This window comes from Dasypus novemcinctus, chromosome 9 (assembly GCF_030445035.2).
Source record: "Dasypus novemcinctus isolate mDasNov1 chromosome 9, mDasNov1.1.hap2, whole genome shotgun sequence".
NCBI lineage: Eukaryota > Metazoa > Chordata > Mammalia > Cingulata > Dasypodidae > Dasypus > Dasypus novemcinctus.
Genome location: NC_080681.1, coordinates 86,173,332 through 86,192,173, shown reverse-complemented (window position 1 = coordinate 86,192,173; position 18,842 = coordinate 86,173,332). Strand labels below are relative to the sequence as shown.

General features: G+C 42.8%; 1 long non-coding RNA gene across 2 annotated transcripts; it reads left to right on the top strand.

Annotated features, from left to right (window-relative positions):
* Nucleotides 1-240: 240 nt before the first annotated feature.
* Nucleotides 241-10,465, top strand: LOC131279769 (uncharacterized). Of its 2 annotated transcripts, none has more exons than XR_009187222.2 (3): nt 241-777; nt 8,061-8,312; nt 10,325-10,465. It is a non-coding gene; the product is annotated as an uncharacterized lncRNA (long non-coding RNA). The 2 variants fall into 2 exon arrangements; XR_011649673.1 differs by having other exon boundaries at nt 258-777; nt 8,061-8,249.
* Nucleotides 10,466-18,842: the final 8,377 nt, after the last annotated feature.

The window sequence follows — 18,842 nt, the reverse complement described above, 5'->3', positions numbered from 1 at the left end:
CAGCTGGAAGCAAAACAGACATGATCCCTGACTTCAGGGAATTCACAGTATTTACCAAATGTTCTGCAGGCAGGGTTGATTTTATCATTACCCTAATTTTAAAGGTAAAGACTGAGAGAGAAGTAAAGTCATATGGCCAGAGTAAAACAACTATTGACAGTCCAAGTTAGGATTAGATTTCATCACTGCCTCCAAACTTGCCTGCAGCAGTTGCCTCTGAAATGTTCCCTGGAATTTGTCTCCGTCTGTTACTCAGTTTTGGTTTTGGTTTTTTTTTTAGAAGATTTATTTATTTATTTATCCTCCCTCCACCCCACCCCCAGTTGTCTGCTCTCTGTGTCCATTCCTTGTGTGTTCTTCTGTGACCCCTTCTATCCTTACCAGCAGCACCAGGAATCTGTGTTTCTTTTTTTTTTGCGTCATCTCCGTGTGTGCGGCACCATTCTTGGGCAGGCTGCACTTTCTTTTGCGCTGGGCGGCTCTCCTTACGGGGCGCACTCCCTGCATGTGGCGCATCAGCACTATGCATGGGCCAGTTCCATACGGGTCAAGGAGGCCCGGATTTTGAACCGCGGACCTCCCATGTGGTAGGCGGATGCCCTATCCATTGGGCCAAGTCTGCTTCCTATCCTGTTACTCAGTTTTGACTTGACGTGACTGGGCTGGTTGGACAGAGTTTTAGACTTGAACTCAGGAGGCCCAAGCCCCAATTTTTGACTTACTACATATGAAGCCAGCAACCTAAATTCTCTGAGCCTCAATTTCTTCTTTTGTAAGGTAGGATAAAAATCCTTTCCCTGAGTCCTTCTTAATATTGCTCATTCATTCATTTCTCAAGTATTTTTTGAGCTCACAGTCTAGTGGGTAAAGGTAGGAAAAGAAATGGGTACAATAAAGTATGGTAAGGGTTAGACTGGAGAAATAGACAGGGTGCTGGGTATACCCAGGAAAAGGGAAAAGTAAACAAAAGAAGAGGGTCTTGAAGGATGAATAGGAGTTCATCAGATGGAGAGTGATAGAAAGAGGGATCACCGGCAAAGTCATAACTATCATATGTGAAAGAGGAAGCAATGGTGACATGTTCATCTTCAACGCTTCACCCTCACTATTATATAATTATATCCCCAAGGTCAAATTCAAAGCCCAGAATTCAGAAAGTTAAATTGAAAGATATATATCAGGAAGAATTCCTTAGAAATGAGATCTATAAGGGCCCTGAATTTCCTCTTGACTAGCTCCCTCACCCTTCTAAACTCTTAAATCCAAAACCCTCCTCCCCAAGTGGATCACCAAGAGTGATGAGGAGCAGAGCCACTTCTGCTTCTACCCCTTGGGTTCTAGACCCATGTATTTTACCTATTGAATACATGGCACCATTAAATTATTGATTAGGGTTTATATTACATCATATGTGAATACCCACAGGTGGACTCTCCAAGTTGGAGCCTCAGCTGGGTTTTCAAACAGCCATTTCATACCTTTTCAAGACAGCCACTTCTTAGTGGTGCAATATGTGATATGTGAGTGGATCCCATGCTCATATATTCACTGATGCATCTTCTTTTCTGTAAAATGGGCCCCATGGTCCAAGGTGATGTAATGTGAGATTTTGTATCAGTGCATCACACTCTCTGTAATCTCTTGGATAGTAGTGTTAGTTGAAACCCTGCAGGCATGAAGGGTAAACTCATAAGTGGAACTTCTGTCAAATCCAGTCAAGATGAATTCTGCTTCTTCCAGGGCGGAAGAGGTCCAATGTGTTTAACTTGTCACCAAGTGGCTGATTAATCTCAGAGGATGGTGCTGTTTCAAGGGCTTAGCACTGATCTCTGGGTCTGAACATTGGATATTTCACAATAACAGTAGCTAGATCAGCCTTAGCAAGTGGAAAGGAGCCCATGCTTTGGTCCTACTCATAGTGTAAGGGGAAAGCCACATTAGGAAAATAGGAATAGAACTGCATTAGGAAATAAGAATTGCAAGTGCCTTCAGATAAATAAATAACTTAGGGCAGCCTCCAAGGAGAGTGCCAATAAATGCCTTAGGACAGCCTCCAAGGAGAGTGCCAATAATTAACTTAGGGCTGCCCACAAGAAAAGTGCCAATAAAATAACATGGGACTGCTCACAAAAAAAAGGACTTTTAAAAAAAAAATAGATATGAGAGTGCTGTATATTATATATATGCATTGCTGTGGTCTAGGGCTCCTGTGAAGAGAAGCTCAATAATTAGGGGAAAAAAAGAAAAAGATAGGATGTAGAATTTTTTCCAAGTCAACACGTATTCTTTATCTAACCTTTAAACCCATCGCTATATGCCATTTCCTAGTAAGGGACCCTGATATTATATTGGGCTTCAAATTTCAGGGAGTTCTGGATCACAGAGTGGTTCAACAATGGCAATGGAGAGATACTGGTATAGGATACCATTGACAGGTGATATGTGGCTGACAGGGAGCTGTACAGAACATATGTCCAGGGTGCATGGTAATGTTTGGATATACTCATAGTGGCAACAATTAAAAACCACAGCAGGGGGGGTACTGGGTTCCTGGCCAGTGGTGCTCTGTCGTGGTCCCTAGGGGAGCAGCGACAGTCTCCCAGGTGCAGCGGCGGGGACCGGGAGGGAGTGAGGGTTCAACAGTGAGCCCCTGACGCTAATGACTATGCTTGTGAGCTGATAAGCCTAAAATAAGAACAAGGCCTAGAGCAGCATTTTGCCTGAGAATTTCCTCCTGTCAGCCTTCATGTTACTCAAATGTGGCCAGTCTCGAAGCCAAACTCAGCATGTAAATGCAATGCCTTCCCCCCAGCGTGGGACTTGACACCCGGGGATGAGCCTCCCTGGCAACGAGGGACCACTATCAACTACCAACTGATGATGCAAATGGAAAATGACCTCATACGGAAGGTTCAATGCGGATCAGCGGAATATCCCTGTCTACATAAAATAACATGACTTTAAAATGCTGTTTGACCTAATGTAAGGGGGAAATGGAAAGGAGAAATGAGTTTATATGGCTACGAGTCTCTAAAAAAGAGTCTGGAGGCTGTCAGAAGGATTGCCCTTATGCACAACTGAGCAGAGTCTGAGAGACAGATAAAGCAGATACAGCCCCCAGGTATTGGTTCCTCTGAGGGCTAAAGAGACCCATGGGAGTTATGGTCATGGCCGATGGGGTTAACTACCAGGTCAGATGGCCCCTCTTTGGAACTGGTGTTTATGTGTGATGAATCTGGACTCAGATGGGATCTCTCTTCATAAGACTTTCATGCTAATGTGCTGGAGGTGCAGTTAGTGTTGGAGTTTAAGATATATTTAGGGGATTTGAATCTCTGGACTGACAATGTGATAGCCAGGTCCTGAGCCTCAACAGACTCCAGCACCTACAATCTGACTTATTGGGCTCACCACACTCAGCTAAGATGGAGTTGAAGAAGGACAACCACCACACCATGGAGCCTAGAGTGATTACAACTGAAAGTGGGAGGATTGCATCCAGCATCCATGTGGAATCTGAGCCTCCTCTTGACATAGAGGTGCAATGGACACAACCAATCCAATGTCCACATAGAAAAGGTGGCATTGGATTGGGAAAAGTGGACATGGTGGCTGATGGGTATGGGGAAAGGCAGGAAGAGATGAGAGGTGGAGGCGTCTTTGGGACATGGAGCTGCCCTGGATGGTGCTTCAGGGGCAATCACCGGACATTGTAAATCCTCACAGGGCCCACTGGATGGAATGGGGGAGAGTATGGGCCAAGATGTGGACCATTGACCATGAGGTGCAGAGGTGCCCAAAGATGTACTTACCAAATGCAATGGATGTGTCATGATGATGGGAATGAGTGTTGCTGGGGGGGGGAGAGGTGGGGTGGGGGTGGTGGGGTTGAATGGGACCTCATATATATATATATATTTTTTTAATGTAATATTATTACAAAGTCAATAAAAAAACAAACAAACAAACAAACAAACAAAATAGATACGCTATCTTCAGCTAACCACAGTGTTCTGCTTCTGTGTCTGCTTGCTTGCTAACCGCCCCCTTCCTAAAGGACTATGAAAACACCTCTTCCCTGAGACTCGGCGCTGCTCTCTCCTCTGTGTAGGATGAGGAAGTCGCCGTGCGGCTAATAAAGCTCTCAATTGCAACTCTATTCAAAGTCTGAGTCTGGTCAATATCGCTGGTCTATAACAATAGCCTCCATCCCGGGCACCATGGCTCCTCTCCTCAAGTACCCAATTGCCAGCCCTGGGTGCCTGATGACAGAGGCTGACTGATGTCAACTGATTGAGTCACTTTACCTATCAGGTTTTTATATTAGTGACTCTTTTGTGATAGAAGCTCTTGAGTGGGCATTAGCATGCAATACGAAGATTTTCACACTTCATGCCAATCCCATTGTTCTATCCACCCCTCTGTTTCCTAGATCTCCTTGTCCCCTATTTTTCTAATCATACTCCTTCTTGCCTCCAGTCAAATCAGCCAAGCCACTCACCAATTCCCATGGCCCCATATATATGATTATTAATTTATCGAAGTATATCACTCATACATAGACATACAGTTCCTTGGCCTGCACCACCCCTCCCTGTACCTGTTCCTGAGAGGAAACAATGTGGCGCCAGCGCTGACAAGATGAGATGACTCTGCGTGTCCCAGCTTCATACTCTCACAGAGCCCCAACCCACAGGGTCTTACTTCACAAGGACTGTGTTTTAAAAATGAATTTGAAAACAAGTCAACAAAAACTGCACTCCAAAACAAACCTGATTGTTTTGTGCCAAAAACTGTGGACATACTAGCTCTGCATCCTTAGGACCAAGCTGTTGCTTAATTCTCATTTACTGTTTTTTATTAAATAATCCAGATGAAAAGTTGTGGGGCCCTTGGGTGGCCTGGACCCAAAGGTTCTGAACAGCAGTCTCCTAGCAGCCCCCAGGCTTGCTGTGGGAAGGGGCCATGCTGCCATTTTCTCATCATTCCATGGAGTGTGTCTGCCTTGGCCAACCCAGCAGAGAGGCTGGGGCTGGGGACAGTCCCCACTCTGCCATCTGGCCCACTCCAGCTCTGTGTCTTTGTCTGAATTGTGGATCGTGCAGAAGAACCTGCAGCCATAGTTATTTGACTGTATCTTGACTGAGGGCTTGCAGTGCAAAGCCAGGTCAGTGTTGCACATTACTTACAATAAAAGGGATCATTTATAAAAAACAAAAACAAAAACAAAAAACAACAAGTGTACAGTAATTGTTGTGAACTTACTAAACAAACATATATAACATATGTTATATATGAGTCATACAGGACTCTCATAACTCACCCTACCATCAATAACTTGCATTGTGGTTAAACCTTTTTAACTAATGATTGAAGAGACTTGTCAAAATATTACTACTAACCAAAGTATTTTCCCCCAACCAACCCTATTAGTATTATCTTTATGTCATTTGTATATGAACATACATAAACAATTAAGTATATAGTAAAAGTTGTGAACTTACAAAGCAAACATGCATAACATCATACAGGGGTCCCATACAGCAACCCTCCACCAACACCTTGCATTGTCATGAGACATTTGTTACAAATTATGGAAGAATATTGTTAAAAATCTTACTACTAATCATAGTCCTTATCTTACATTTGGTGTGTTTTTCCCCCAACCCACCCTATTATTATTTTAAAAAAATATATATAAGACAGAAGTTATAACTTATAAAACAATCACGCACATGTACAGAATTCCCAAACAACACCCCTCCATTAACACACCACACTGTGGTGGAACATTCGTTACAAATGAGATAATATCATCTGGGGACTTGGCCCAATGGATAGGGTGTCCGCCGACCACATGGGAGGTTGCCAGTTCAAATCCTGGGCCTCCTTGACCCGTGTGGAGCTGGCCCATGCACAGTGCTGATGCGTGCAAGGAGTGCCCTGCCACACAGGGGTGTCCCTGCATAGGGGAGCCCTGCGCGCAAGGAGTGGGTCCCGTAAGGAGAGCTGCCCAGTGCCAAAGAAAGTGCAGCCTGCCCAAGAATGGCGCTGCACACACGGAGAGTTGACGCAGCAAGATGACGCAACAAAAAAAACACAGTTTCCCGTGCCGCTGACAACAACAGAAGGGGACAAAAAGAACACGCAGCAAAATGGACACAGAGAACAGACAACTGGGGCTGAGGGGGGTGGGAAAGGGAGAAAAATAAATAAAATAAAAATAAATAAAAGATAATATCATTTGATTGTTACCACATCCATAGTGAACCTTCGGCACACATTTTCCATACTTCCCCATTATCAACACAGTACATCTTTGGTAAAGATGTATGAATATTACATTATTACTGCTAACCATAGTCCATAGATCACTCCAGTTGTATTTTTCCCATGCTTCTCCACATTCCCACCACCCTGCAGTGGTGATGGACATTTGCTCTAGCTCATGAAGGACACTCTTGCGTCTGTACCATCAACCACAATTCTCATCCACCTTTTGGTTTACTATGCTATTCAGTTCCTAGATTATTCTTTAGCATTGTCAATTGGCATTTACATACCTAGACTACCATTTCAGGCACATCCCCATTTATAAACTAGCTGTTACTCACTATGTGTTAGCATCCACTCTATTCATTTCCACACTTTCACACTAAAGCTAATTAAAACTTCTACATACATTAAATATCAGTAGTCCATCTCAGTCTTCCTCTTATCTCCCTTAAGAAGCCACCACCTACCATCAGGTCTTGAAGATATTGTCCTACAATTTCTTCTAGAAGGTTTATGGTTCTTGATTTATTTTTAGTTTTTTGATCCATTTTGAGTTAATTTTTGGATAAAGTGAGATAGGAGTCCTTCTTCCTCCTTTAGGCTATGGATATCCAATTTTTTCAGCACCATTTGTTGAATGGACTATTCTGTCTGAGTTGTGTGGGTTTGACAAGCTAATCAAAAGTTACTTCAGCAGGCTAAAGTATAATCCTGAGAACAGCTAAAGTTTGAGCCTGTCCAAGTCCCTGATGGAGGTGGCACTGGGGCCTAGGCTAGAGCTGCAACCTGACCTGGATAGAAAGAAGCTTATTCCTACCAGCACTGGGATTTTCAGTCTGCTCCACTTTCCCTCATGCCAGATGCAGAGTTAAGACAGCACTACTGGCCTCTTTCTGACTTGGACAGGCTCCAACTTTAGCTGTTCTCAGGATTATACTTTAGCCCGCTGAATTTACTCATCAATAGATGAAGTTGGTGCCTAACTGTCTCTTCCTCCCCCATTTTTGGGAAGTGGAGCTTTCAATTCCAGCCATGGAACAGCTCCCGAGGCAGCTTGTGCCTCCAGTGGAGGATGGGCACTGGCCTCCATGGCGTGGAGCGCTCTATTTACGAGTCTTCTCTGCAGATGGGCAGTCTCCTCCTTCCATTCCTTCAAGGATGTTACAGGATGCTCTTCCAGTCTCCTGAGCCCCCAAACAGTTGTTTGGGGGTTTACTAACTGCCCTGTAGCAGGAGCTGACTCTAGGAGTTCCTTACTCTGCCGCCATCTTGCTGGTTGTCTCTATATGCTTATTTTGAATCACTTGTTTTCCACTAAATGCATAACAATGTTTCCCAGAGCTCTGTTCATAGGAAGAATTTTCCTCTCACTGTTGCTGTGGGAACCTAAGGACCAGGATGCCCCCCCACCTTAAATGAAACAGAGCCTGAAGCATGTAGCCACTGGCATAATCTGGACAGTCACTAGTTAAAAAGTAACAAGCCTTCTCGGAGGAAAGAATGTACAGATGGTACTGCAAACTTTAATATTCTCAAGGATGTATACTCTCTTCCTGTGATAACATCACCAAACACTGTATTTGTTTACCAAAACTCTGTTCTTATACTCTGTGGAATGTCTTTATTCTAAGACCCCTTGTATTATTGCCCCTCCTCTTCTTGCTTCTTTGTGGAGCACTACTTTCATTCTCCGACCAGCCAACATAGGAAAGTCTCTCCCGTATGTAAAGTCCCAATAAATCTTAAGTCTAACTCTTTGCCTGGTGTGTTCTTTGGTCTTGCAGCTGCCCTGACCTGTGCCCTTCAGGAGTTAGGTTGCAACAATTGGTGAGTCACCAGCCAGGAGACTGAAGGACCACAGGCAGTGGTGGGCATGAGCTCCAGGAAGGGAGAATCCACAGAGGAAATCCGGAGTTGACCTGTAATGTCCACATGGGGAGGAGTGGCTGCCATCCTGGATGAGTGGAGACCAGGCAAGTGGAGACCACCAAGAGAATATGGGGTTGCCAACTTGCTTGACTGTTGTGGAAATCTGTGTGAGTACGGAGATGCCCCAAAAATGCTGATGGGAGTATAGCGTGATGCTGTAAGAACAAACGATTATGAAATCTAGTAAAGATAGCAGGCACACTGTCACAGTAGTTAGCTGGCTGTTGCTATGAGCAGTATGGTTAGCTATAGACGATTGTCTTGAGGAAGACAAAGAAATCTGCCATTTGAGGGAAGAGTTGCAACTGGAAAGAAATTTGCAGACTTCTACCTCCACCTTAGTGACAGGTCTTGCTGAGCAACTAGATAAGGATAAAAAACATGAAAATATTGGCCTGCCAGTTTTTAAACCTAGAGAGTCATTAAAAAAAAAACAACAACCCTACCTAAGCTATGGATTATCTTATCTAAGAAGGATTAGGATCTTAAGACCTGGAACCTTTGGTAAGAAGGAGATAGTGACCCAGACATACCAACTATAGTAGAAGAATCTTTAAATCTTAATGTTAGAATGCTTGTGCAAACGAAGGCTAAACCACAGATACAACATCCCACACAAGCAGGAGTGCTAAATGGGGCACTTGTCAATGAAACCATCCTTGTAAGAAAATACTCTGCTTGAGAGTTAACTGAGATAGGGAAAACATCTGGCAGCAACTCTGTGAACCCCCTGCCACCTGGATGGTGCAACTTTGGATAGTGGGGTCTGATGGAATTAGTTTAACTGCTGGAAAAGTAGAAAAACTTAGCAACATTAGTGTTCTCTGTTCTGTTTCCTTGTTAGTTCTAATTGGGTCTGGATAGCCACAGTGATAAAACTGGTGCTATTAAAGTTTAGTAACTTTTGAACTGGATGACCCCATGAAAATAAAATAAAATAGGAAAAAATATATAGACAAAAATGCTGCCGGCTTTGTAAGCCTGCATTTCAATCATGGCTTAGCCCTGATAGCAGTCAGCCTCCCCTGCCAACTTGCCAGAAAACCGCTGCAGAAATGTGTCCTTGTAAATGTTTCAATATATCTCTGTGAAGTACTGATAAAATAGTAAACTGAAAAAAAAAAAAGCATGTATTTCTAAAAACCAACCCCTATGAGCTATCAGTGTTCTAGTATTGCATGCTATTAGGTATTTAAAATGAAGAAAAGTTATATTTGCATACAACCAAATTGAGTCATTACTCTGACAAGCTTGTTTAGTGTTGATGGTAATCGTATACTGTAAGAGGTTTGCTTGGAGACAGTTTCCAAAATCATTTTGGTTACTTAAGTATATAGAATATGATTTTTATTATTAAGGAAAAAGAAAGCAATTTTGTCCTAAAATAAAATGACCGGTTATTGAAAAAGAGGAAAATGTGGGACAAAACCTGAATGAATACAGAAAGTGCAGAAGGTTTATGGAAAAGAAATTTTTGTGTTAAATTTAAGTAAGAGTCAATGGGTCTATCTATAAAGTTATAAAAGTTTTAGTATCAATTAGTATACCAATGCAAAACTAAAATCTGGTTCTTTTTCTGTTAAAATAACAAATTTTCTTAAATGATTAGTCTTTTTTAGTAGAAGATTATAATGTTTTCCTCCTAAATAATCAGTATACAAAACAGAAAGTCTTTTATCAATATAGCTTCTTGTACTTTAACTTTATCATGTCCTTGGTTGTTTAAGCAACACTAGTCTTCTCATTTTTACAAGAACATAATTTTCAAACATAACAGCTTTTATCATTTTGCTTTCTCAAAGTTAAACCCTAAAAAGTATATTTTTTTTATTTCAAACTATCACAAAAGATAAGTTCGTTCACCTTGAAAAAAGTGAATAATGAAATAAGTTCATTTAATATGTTATAAATTGAATGGAAAGTGTTTGAAAACTGTATAAAAACTAAAAGGGATTTTTAAACTTTCTGTTAAAGTTGTATGGGTAAAATGTTTATGTAAATCATTAAAGATTGTATAAAATTCCTAGAGATTTAACAATGTTTTCTACATAATAGTGGATAACAGGATAATATTGTTAATCACGGTTTTAATTATTTTTTAAAATTTTATATGTCACAGAAACAGCCTCTCCTGGAAATCAAAAGTCAGATGCTTTGGCTCATATTCATCTGATTTGCCTCACCTCCACTGAAGAATCAACCATATGGCTACATAAAAAGTGTGTGGTATATGAATATATCTCAATAAAACTGCTAAATAAATAAGTAAATAAAGTGTTGATTGGTGGGCTGCCCCAGGGTGTCACAGGACAGTACATTACCATGAATTAAATACAGTCACACTGCTATTGTATAGAGCAGTCCCAACCATTGCAGATTTTTGCAAAAAAAATTAGTACTCAGTTATGTTACTATCACTTTGTTTTAGATCTTGCTAATGCTTTCTTTAGTATCTCCTTAGATGAGTCAAGCCAGCCTGCATTGTCTTCACATGGGAAGGAAAACAATGGATTTTATAGTGCTTCCCCAAGGCCATATGCATAGTACCACCTTCTATCACAAACTAGTGGCAAAATATCTGGCCTCAGAGGAAGAAACCTGTGGCTGTAACCCTATTTCATTATACTGATGATATTATGTTAACCAGTAATTCTCTTTTAGAGTTTAAAAAAAAAAGCGTCAGAGACAATAGTATCTCATCTCGAAAGCCAGGCATGGGCAATCAATGGGGACAAGTCGCAAGGTCCTGGCTACTCTATTCTCTGTTGCAGTCGATAAAGTGCAATGTTTTCCCACACCACAAATTCCAAAACAATTGATGGATGGGGGTACTGGAGACCATTCATCCCACACTCAGCTCAAATATTAAAACCATTGTAAGTGTTAATCAGGAAAGGTCACGCATGGGAATGGGAGGACCCTCAGCATCGGTTTTTGAAGAAGCAAAGAGGGCAATAGCACAGGCTCAAGCACTAAGAGGGGTGGACCCTGACTTACCCTGTGAATTGGAGCTGGCCAGCACCAATATTGGTTTTGGGTGGGTATTGTGGCACCCAATTTTTTCTATTAATAAATGAGTACCCTTGAATTTTGGTCACAATGGTGGGGTGTAGTCAAATTATGATATAGTCCCTTAGAAAAGCAACTATATTTAGCATACCATACCCTGTTGCTAGTGGAAGGTTTAATCCAAAACTGTTTGGTCACTCTGAAGACTGCCATCCCTATCCAGGGGTGGAATGTGGATACAGGGTGGATTGTGGGTACAGGGAATAAGCCTCACTCTAGTAGTGCAAAATTAAGAACTTTAACAAAGTGGAAAGCCTACCTGCTGCAGTGCAGTGTCTTCAATTCTAGCCCATGAAGTACTGAGATACATGAGATCCTAGTGTCTTACATGGAAGATTCTTCAGCCCAAGTTACAACCCCCAAAGTGACCATTGAAGTGCCCTCTAAAGAAGGCATAGGAACAGTTCCAGAGAATACATGGTACATGGACAGTTCAGTTGGTGGATGGCTGTGACGGTGGAGCCCAGCACTGACATCATTTGGTGGAAAACAGAACAGGCACCATGCAAAGTAGTCAGTGGGCTGAGTTAAGAGCCATGTGGATAGTTATAGTACATAAGACTGGAGATGCACTAACAATCTGCACTGATAGTTGGGCAGTACACAAAGGCCTAAACACCTGGATGGCAATTTGGAAAAAGGAACAATGGACAGATGTGAGCTCACCTCTGTGGTGTAGAGATCTATGGAAGGACATCTGGGATACCTGCAAGTGGTAATAGGTAACTGTTTATCCCATCCCTGCCCACCCCTCTAACACCCATCTTGAGAATGTGAGGCAGATGCCCTCAAAAGATCTGGAGCCATACAACTGAGAGCAGAGAAGTGGCCAGTGGCTCCACAGGAAAGGTGAACATTGTGGCTACCAGACCCTATGGCACATAACCTAGTAGTTTCCAGCTACCTGTCACTCACCAACAGCTAGTGGACATCACCCATGTGTGTTCATCATGCTTGCTCCAATGACCATGACAATTACCTCACCGAATAGAACATAATGGCCAAGCACAAACTCCAGTAGCACAATGGCAAGTGGACTACATTGATCCCCTCCCACTCTCAGAAGGAGCTAGATATGCTTTCACTGCTGCAGACACTGCCATAGGACTCTTGTTGGCCTTCCCAGTAGGAAAGGCCAGCCAGTGGGCTACCATTCACTGCCTAGAAAAAGTAAGAGCCCTATATGGGATGACATATAGTGATTGAGTAACTCCATTTACCAGTCACCTCACCGAGTCTTGGGCAATGGACCAAGTTTTTGCTTGGACTTTCCAACCACCTTATAACCCCACCGATGAAGGTCTTACAGAAAGAATGAATGGCCTTTTAAAAGAACAAATAAAAAGTGACAATGGATCTTTACAACAATGGACTAAAAGGCTGTATCCAGCCTTGACCTGTTAAAATTCAGTACTGTGGGCTGTGGTTCCTGCTTTGGTTGAAATGCTAACAGCAGGACAGATGTAGGCATTGAGAATACTAGTTAGAGTCAGCTGCCCTACAGCCCAAAAGGGGAAGTAATAATAATCTATTGTTGCCTATGCCTCAAACAATACAAATTAGGGAAAATGAGGTCCTTTGGCCATGGTACTGGCCTATACATCTTTGTTGGTTGGGAATCTTAAGCCCATGGGGAATAGGAGTCACCCCAAACATTGTTTTACGATCACAGTTTATATAAAAAATGCCAGTAAAAATCTTCATTAATAACCTGGAGTCTCATATTTCTGCTGGGGCTCTATGTGTGTCTATGTGGACTCTTCTTACACTTAAATTAGTTTTTGATGTTACTGAAGAAAACTCAGAGAATTTAAAAGGGGAAAGTGTATGATATTGGAAATCACCTCATAAAACACCCCTACCTGGTACTTTATCTTCTGATAGAAATGTTGCTCGTATACTGTTAGACCAGCGTGATCCGTCCCTTATTGTTCCCATAAACACCTTTCTTTTCGCCTATAGTGCCCTAGCCAATACCTTCCTGCAGTGGGCTTCAGCAGTAACTCATGCCCACAATTGGACCCAATGCTAGGTTTGCACAGACCAGCCATCCTCGGGTGCTACTGGCCTTCCTTGGACTGTCACTCCTGCAAACTGGACAGTGTGGAACACCTTGCTGGCATGGTGTAATAAAACCCATCAGCAAGTTTGGAACGAAACCTTTACCTTTAAGACTGAAAACTAGCTGCCACCTTACCATAATACTCATATATTTTTTCCCTTGTAAGGGAGCAAATAAATAAATCTAAACCTTTATTAAGATATGCTGTATATGATGGTTTAGGATGGTTAACAGCCAAATCTTGTCACTCTAGATCACATTGCTCCTGTCTGTATAGACCAACAGGAGGGAATCTGTCCTATACTGCGGCTACCCCCTGAACTGTGTAAATTCACTGTCAAGTTAAACAATGATAGCCTTTTCCAATGGCAAGCCTACTGCTTAACAACTGGGGCTTATCTGTCCTCTAGAGGATGATTATGGACTTGTGGGCAAAACAGGTTGCCATACGTGGGGACAGCCCTATGTCCCCACCACTTTCTATGATGCATTACCCCATACTCCTAGTAATTGGAAAATGCCTAAAGCTAGGTATAGAGTAAAGTGAAGCCTCTGTGGTGCTATCCATTAGCTGATTTTGTGCCAGGTGGTGCTGCACTTGTCACTGAAGAACATATAAATGCTTTCACTAATCACAGCGTTCAAACCCTTAATGATTCTAAGGTAGCCATTTCCTTGCTGGATGAAGAAACTACTCAATTATGTAAGATAGTTTTGTAAAATAGGTTGACTTTAGATATTCTTATTGCTGCACAAGGTGGGACCTATGCCCTCATTAATGTTCAATGTTGTGTGTATATATTCCTGATCACTCCCATAATATTTCACAAGCTCTAAATCATCTGCAAGAGCACATACAGCACATTGATAAAGTAGCTACTGACCCCCTATCTGACTGGTTTAATTCCTTTCCTGGTCCTGGCAGCATGTCTTCATAGGTCTGCTAGTTTTTGGTGGAGGACTCCTATTATTCTGTTTTCTGTTATACTGTTGCTGTGGAATATGGATGCAATGTGTGTCCTATGGCCAACACTGGCTGCTCTGGGTGTGGGGGAGATTGTGGGAGCCCAGGGCCTGGACTTCCCCTCCTTAAATAAAACACAGCCCAAAGCACATAGCCACAGGCATGACCTGGACACTTACTAATTAAAAAATAAGAAGCCTCCCCGAGGGAAAGAAAGTACATACAGTACTTCAAACTGTAGTCTTCTCATACTCCCTTTCTGCTATACTATCACTAAACACCCTATTTTGTACTTCATGTAACTCTTGCAGTAACTCTGTTCTTATATCCATAGAATATATTTGTTCCGAGCAGGGCGTTACCTTCATTTTCTGACCAGCCACTATCAGAGAGTCTCTTCTGTGTGTAAGTCCCGATAAAGCTCATGTCTAACCATTTTGTCTCACAGCTGCCCTAACCTGTGCTCTTCAGAAGTTAGGTTGGAACAGCTGCCCTTTAGAGATTTCCCTGAATGGGGCTGTCCATTATCAACTTGCACTCACATATTGAACCAATCCACCTGTGCACCAAGCTGTTTCTCCCTTCATCTTACTTCAGAGGGTCATAAAGGACTCGTTCGATGTGCAGCCATAGATGCGAGCTGAGGAAGAGACGTCCAGGCAACAGTGGTGGATGACACAACTGTTTCCATCTGTTCACACAGCTTATTTGTGTCCTCTGGTTCTACTTGTTCCTGATCCCAGGTGAACCATTTCCATCTTATGATGGATTGCTGTTGGGCCTACCCAACTTTATGGTTGAGTTCTGACAGAACCAGCCTAACATGTAAAGTTGTTGCCACCTAGTTACTTAGTGTTCCACAGTTAGGTGCTCTATCTTTACCAGGGTTCATTCAGTAGCTTGGCAGGAGCTGTTTTTTGAATAGTGTATAGTTCTTTGCTGCAATGGCAGGCCCTTAGTCCAGAACCCTAGGGGTCTTCATTGGGTTTCTCCTATTGGGGTTTGTTATTAACTTCACATTGTTCCTTTTCCAAATACATATCTAATAGGATGTGCTGGGCCATATGGCCCAAGCTGCAAGAGTGCTTGTACTTCAGCCTGGTCCTTCTGAAGAATCCTTTCTACTCTGGGCTCTGCTGTGAACTGGCAGCCATTTGCGTCTCCTGATATGTGGGCTGGAGCACTATTCCCAAGTGTGGATTTTGCTGCCTCCAAGACCTAAAGAGTCCTATCTGGTGTTGTGCTAAGCATATTGATGGGAGGTGGGAGATGTAAGAATTTGTCTTTAACTTTGGGCAAGGCTATGCTGGCATGCTCCAGACCTCTGGATCCCTAAAACTTTCACTGCAGTGGTGGACTCCTGAGTCTTCATAGAATGACTCTCCTATCTTCTGGATTACATGTTTTTACCAGGGCCTTCCAGTTTAATTAATATGATTTCCTCAATATAGTGGAATAAAGTGATATTCTACCCAATGTCCAGATGGTCCAGGTTCCCTTGGATTATATTATGACAGAGCATGTGTAGTTGATTGTGAAAACTTGGTTCAGCTGAAACTATATTTCCCAGAATCCCTTCCTTGTAATGTTCTGGGTGAGTATTGACCAGAGGAAGTTTTGTGAGATTTGGGAGCCTAAAGTGAAGCAGCAGGCATTGCTCTCTGAAGGTTGTTGTGGTTAGATGTAATGACAGTCGGTTGTTGAGGTACAAGCAAGTTCTAGCTGATCCTCACTCTTCTCTACCCCACACCCATCTCTTCTCCATGATTGCTGGCCCTATTGGCCAGCAGTGGGCTCAGGTCCACCACCACATTGTATGGTGTCACACCCACAGAGCCAGGAGCTCCCTAGGGGCCCAGCTTCTCACAGAGCTCCCCACGAGCTTTTTCTGTGCAATCTCCTTTGTTTTTTGTGTGTGTTTTTTTCTTAAAGATTTATTTTTTATTTATTTCTCTCCCGTCCTCCTCGCCCCCACCCCACCCCACCCCCCTGTTGTCTGCTTTCTGTGTCCATTTGCTGTGTGTGTTCTTCTGTGTCTGCTTGGATTCTTGTCAGTGGCACTGGGAATCTGTGTCTGTTTTTGTTGCATCATCTTGCTGCATCAGCTCTCCATGTGTGTGGTGCCACTCCTGGGCAGGCTGTGCTTTTTTCACATGGGGTGCACTCCTTGCGCATGGGGCTCCCCTACATGGGGGACACCCCTGCGGCATTGCACTTCTTGCGCACATCAGCACTGCGCTTGGGCCAGCTCACCACACGGGTCAGGAGGCCCTGGGTTTGAATCCTGGACCTCCCATATGGTAGGCAGATGCTTTATCAGTTGAGCCAAATCTGCTTCCCTGTGTGATCTCCTTTGGAAGCTGGATGTGCTTGGCATCTTACATTGATTGGAGGGTGACTCCAACTGCTCCCTGAACTTTCACTTTCCAGCTCCTCTTACAGCTGAATATGGTCTGATTCCTACAATAAATCCCCTATCCTATAATGATTGGTTGTTTAGCTTCTCTGATTGAACCCTGGGCAGGAGGTACAGGGCAGGAGAAATAATGTAGCACTAAGACAAGAACATAAATATTGACTCTTGCCAGTCCCATATGATGAGAGTTTCTGATATGTCTTTGTAATCAGGATAGGAAAAACCCTCATTGGTCACATCAACTGCTGCATGCCATGTATCGTGTTCTAGCAAAGATACCACATTTAGTCCAGCAGATGCAGTTAGTGGAGGTCAACCATCATCCCCCGGGATCTATTTGGCTTTTGTAGGGACCACACTTATGAATTAACTGGGGATATAATGGGGACCACCATTGCTGTACCCATCAGATCTTTTTTTTTTTAGGAGATACCAGAGATTGAACCTGGGATCTCATACATGGGAAGCAGGTGCTCAACCACTGAGCTACACCTGCTCCCTCAATTAGCTCTTTAAGGGTGACATTAATACTGCTATTCTCGATAAAGCAGATACAACCCCCAGATATTGGTTCCTTTGAGGGCTAAAGAGACCCATGGGAGTTATGGTCATGGCCGATGGGGTTAACTACCAGGGCAGATGGCCCCTCTTTGGAAATGGTGTTTATGTGTGATGAATCTGGACTCAGATGGGATCTCCCTTCATAAGACTTTCATGCTAATGTGCTGGAGGTGCAGTTAATGTTGGGGTTTAAGATATATTTAGGGGATTTGAATCTCTGGACTGACAATGTGATAGCCAGGTCCTGAGCCTCAACAGACTCCAGCACCTACAATCTGATCTATTGGACTTACCACACTCAGCTAAGATGGAGTTGAAGAAGGACAACCACCACACCATGGAGCCTAGAGTAATTACAACTGAAAATGGGAGGATTGCATCCAGCATCCAGGTGGAATCTGACCCTCCTCTTGACATAGAGGTGCAATGGACACAACCAATCCAATGTCCACATAGAAGAGGTGGCATTGGATTGGGAAAAGTGGACATAATGGACAAAGGGTATGGGGAAAGGCAGGAAGAGATGAGAGGTGGAGGCGTCTTCGGGACATGGAGCTGCCCTGGATGGTGCTTCAGAGGTAATCACCGGACATTGTAAATCCTCACAGGGCCCACTTGATGGAATAGAGGAGAGTATGGGCCATGATGTGAACCAATGTATATGAGGTGCAGAGGTGCCCAAAGATGTACTTACCAAATCCAATGGATGTGTCATGATGATGGGAACGAGTGTTGTTGGGGGGGGGGAGAGGGGGGGTGGGGGGGGTTGAATGGGACCTCACATATATATTATTAATGTAATATTATTACAAAGTCAATAAAAAATAAAAAAATTAAAAAAAAAAAATACTGCTATTCTCTCCAGACTACAGTTTTTAAAAAATATTTTAAAATTTACTATTTTGACTTGGGCAAGAAGGAGTTTTTCAGAGGTTTACACTTGGCTTGAACTTTCCTACCATAATAGCTCTTACCCAAGGAATGAATGTGGAGGTTCTGCTAACTGCCAATGATGTCCATTTCAACTTTACATTTGGAGTCCAGGGAACTAACCACCCACTAAGGCCAGAGCCCAGTGAATCCACTGTGATGCAGATATGGGCCATGACTGTTCACTATCTGCTCTCTGTATGCCCCCAATTCTAATAGGATGCTTTGGGTCCCTGGGTATCGATGACAACAAATGCCCTATCTTCAATTGTTCTAGAAATGTTTGGGTATTTCTCTTTCCCCAATGTATATTCACCCAAGCAAAGGGCCTTACATCCCTTTGGGGAAGGACTGGGGAATCGTTACAATATATATTTGCCATCATGTTGCCATCAACTCCACTCATCTTTTTTTTTTTTCTCCTGGAAACTAAGCCTCTACTTCAGTTAATAGGTTCAGGTCTGAAAACTGGTTCATTCCAAGAACTAGGCAAGGAATCATGATTTGTTTTTAAATTGGAACAACTTCCCTCAATCTTCTGATCATCCATCCTTGATTTTTTTCAAACTTTTTATTTTGAAATAATTATAGATTCACAGAAAGATGCAAAAATAGTACAGAGAGGTCCTGCATAC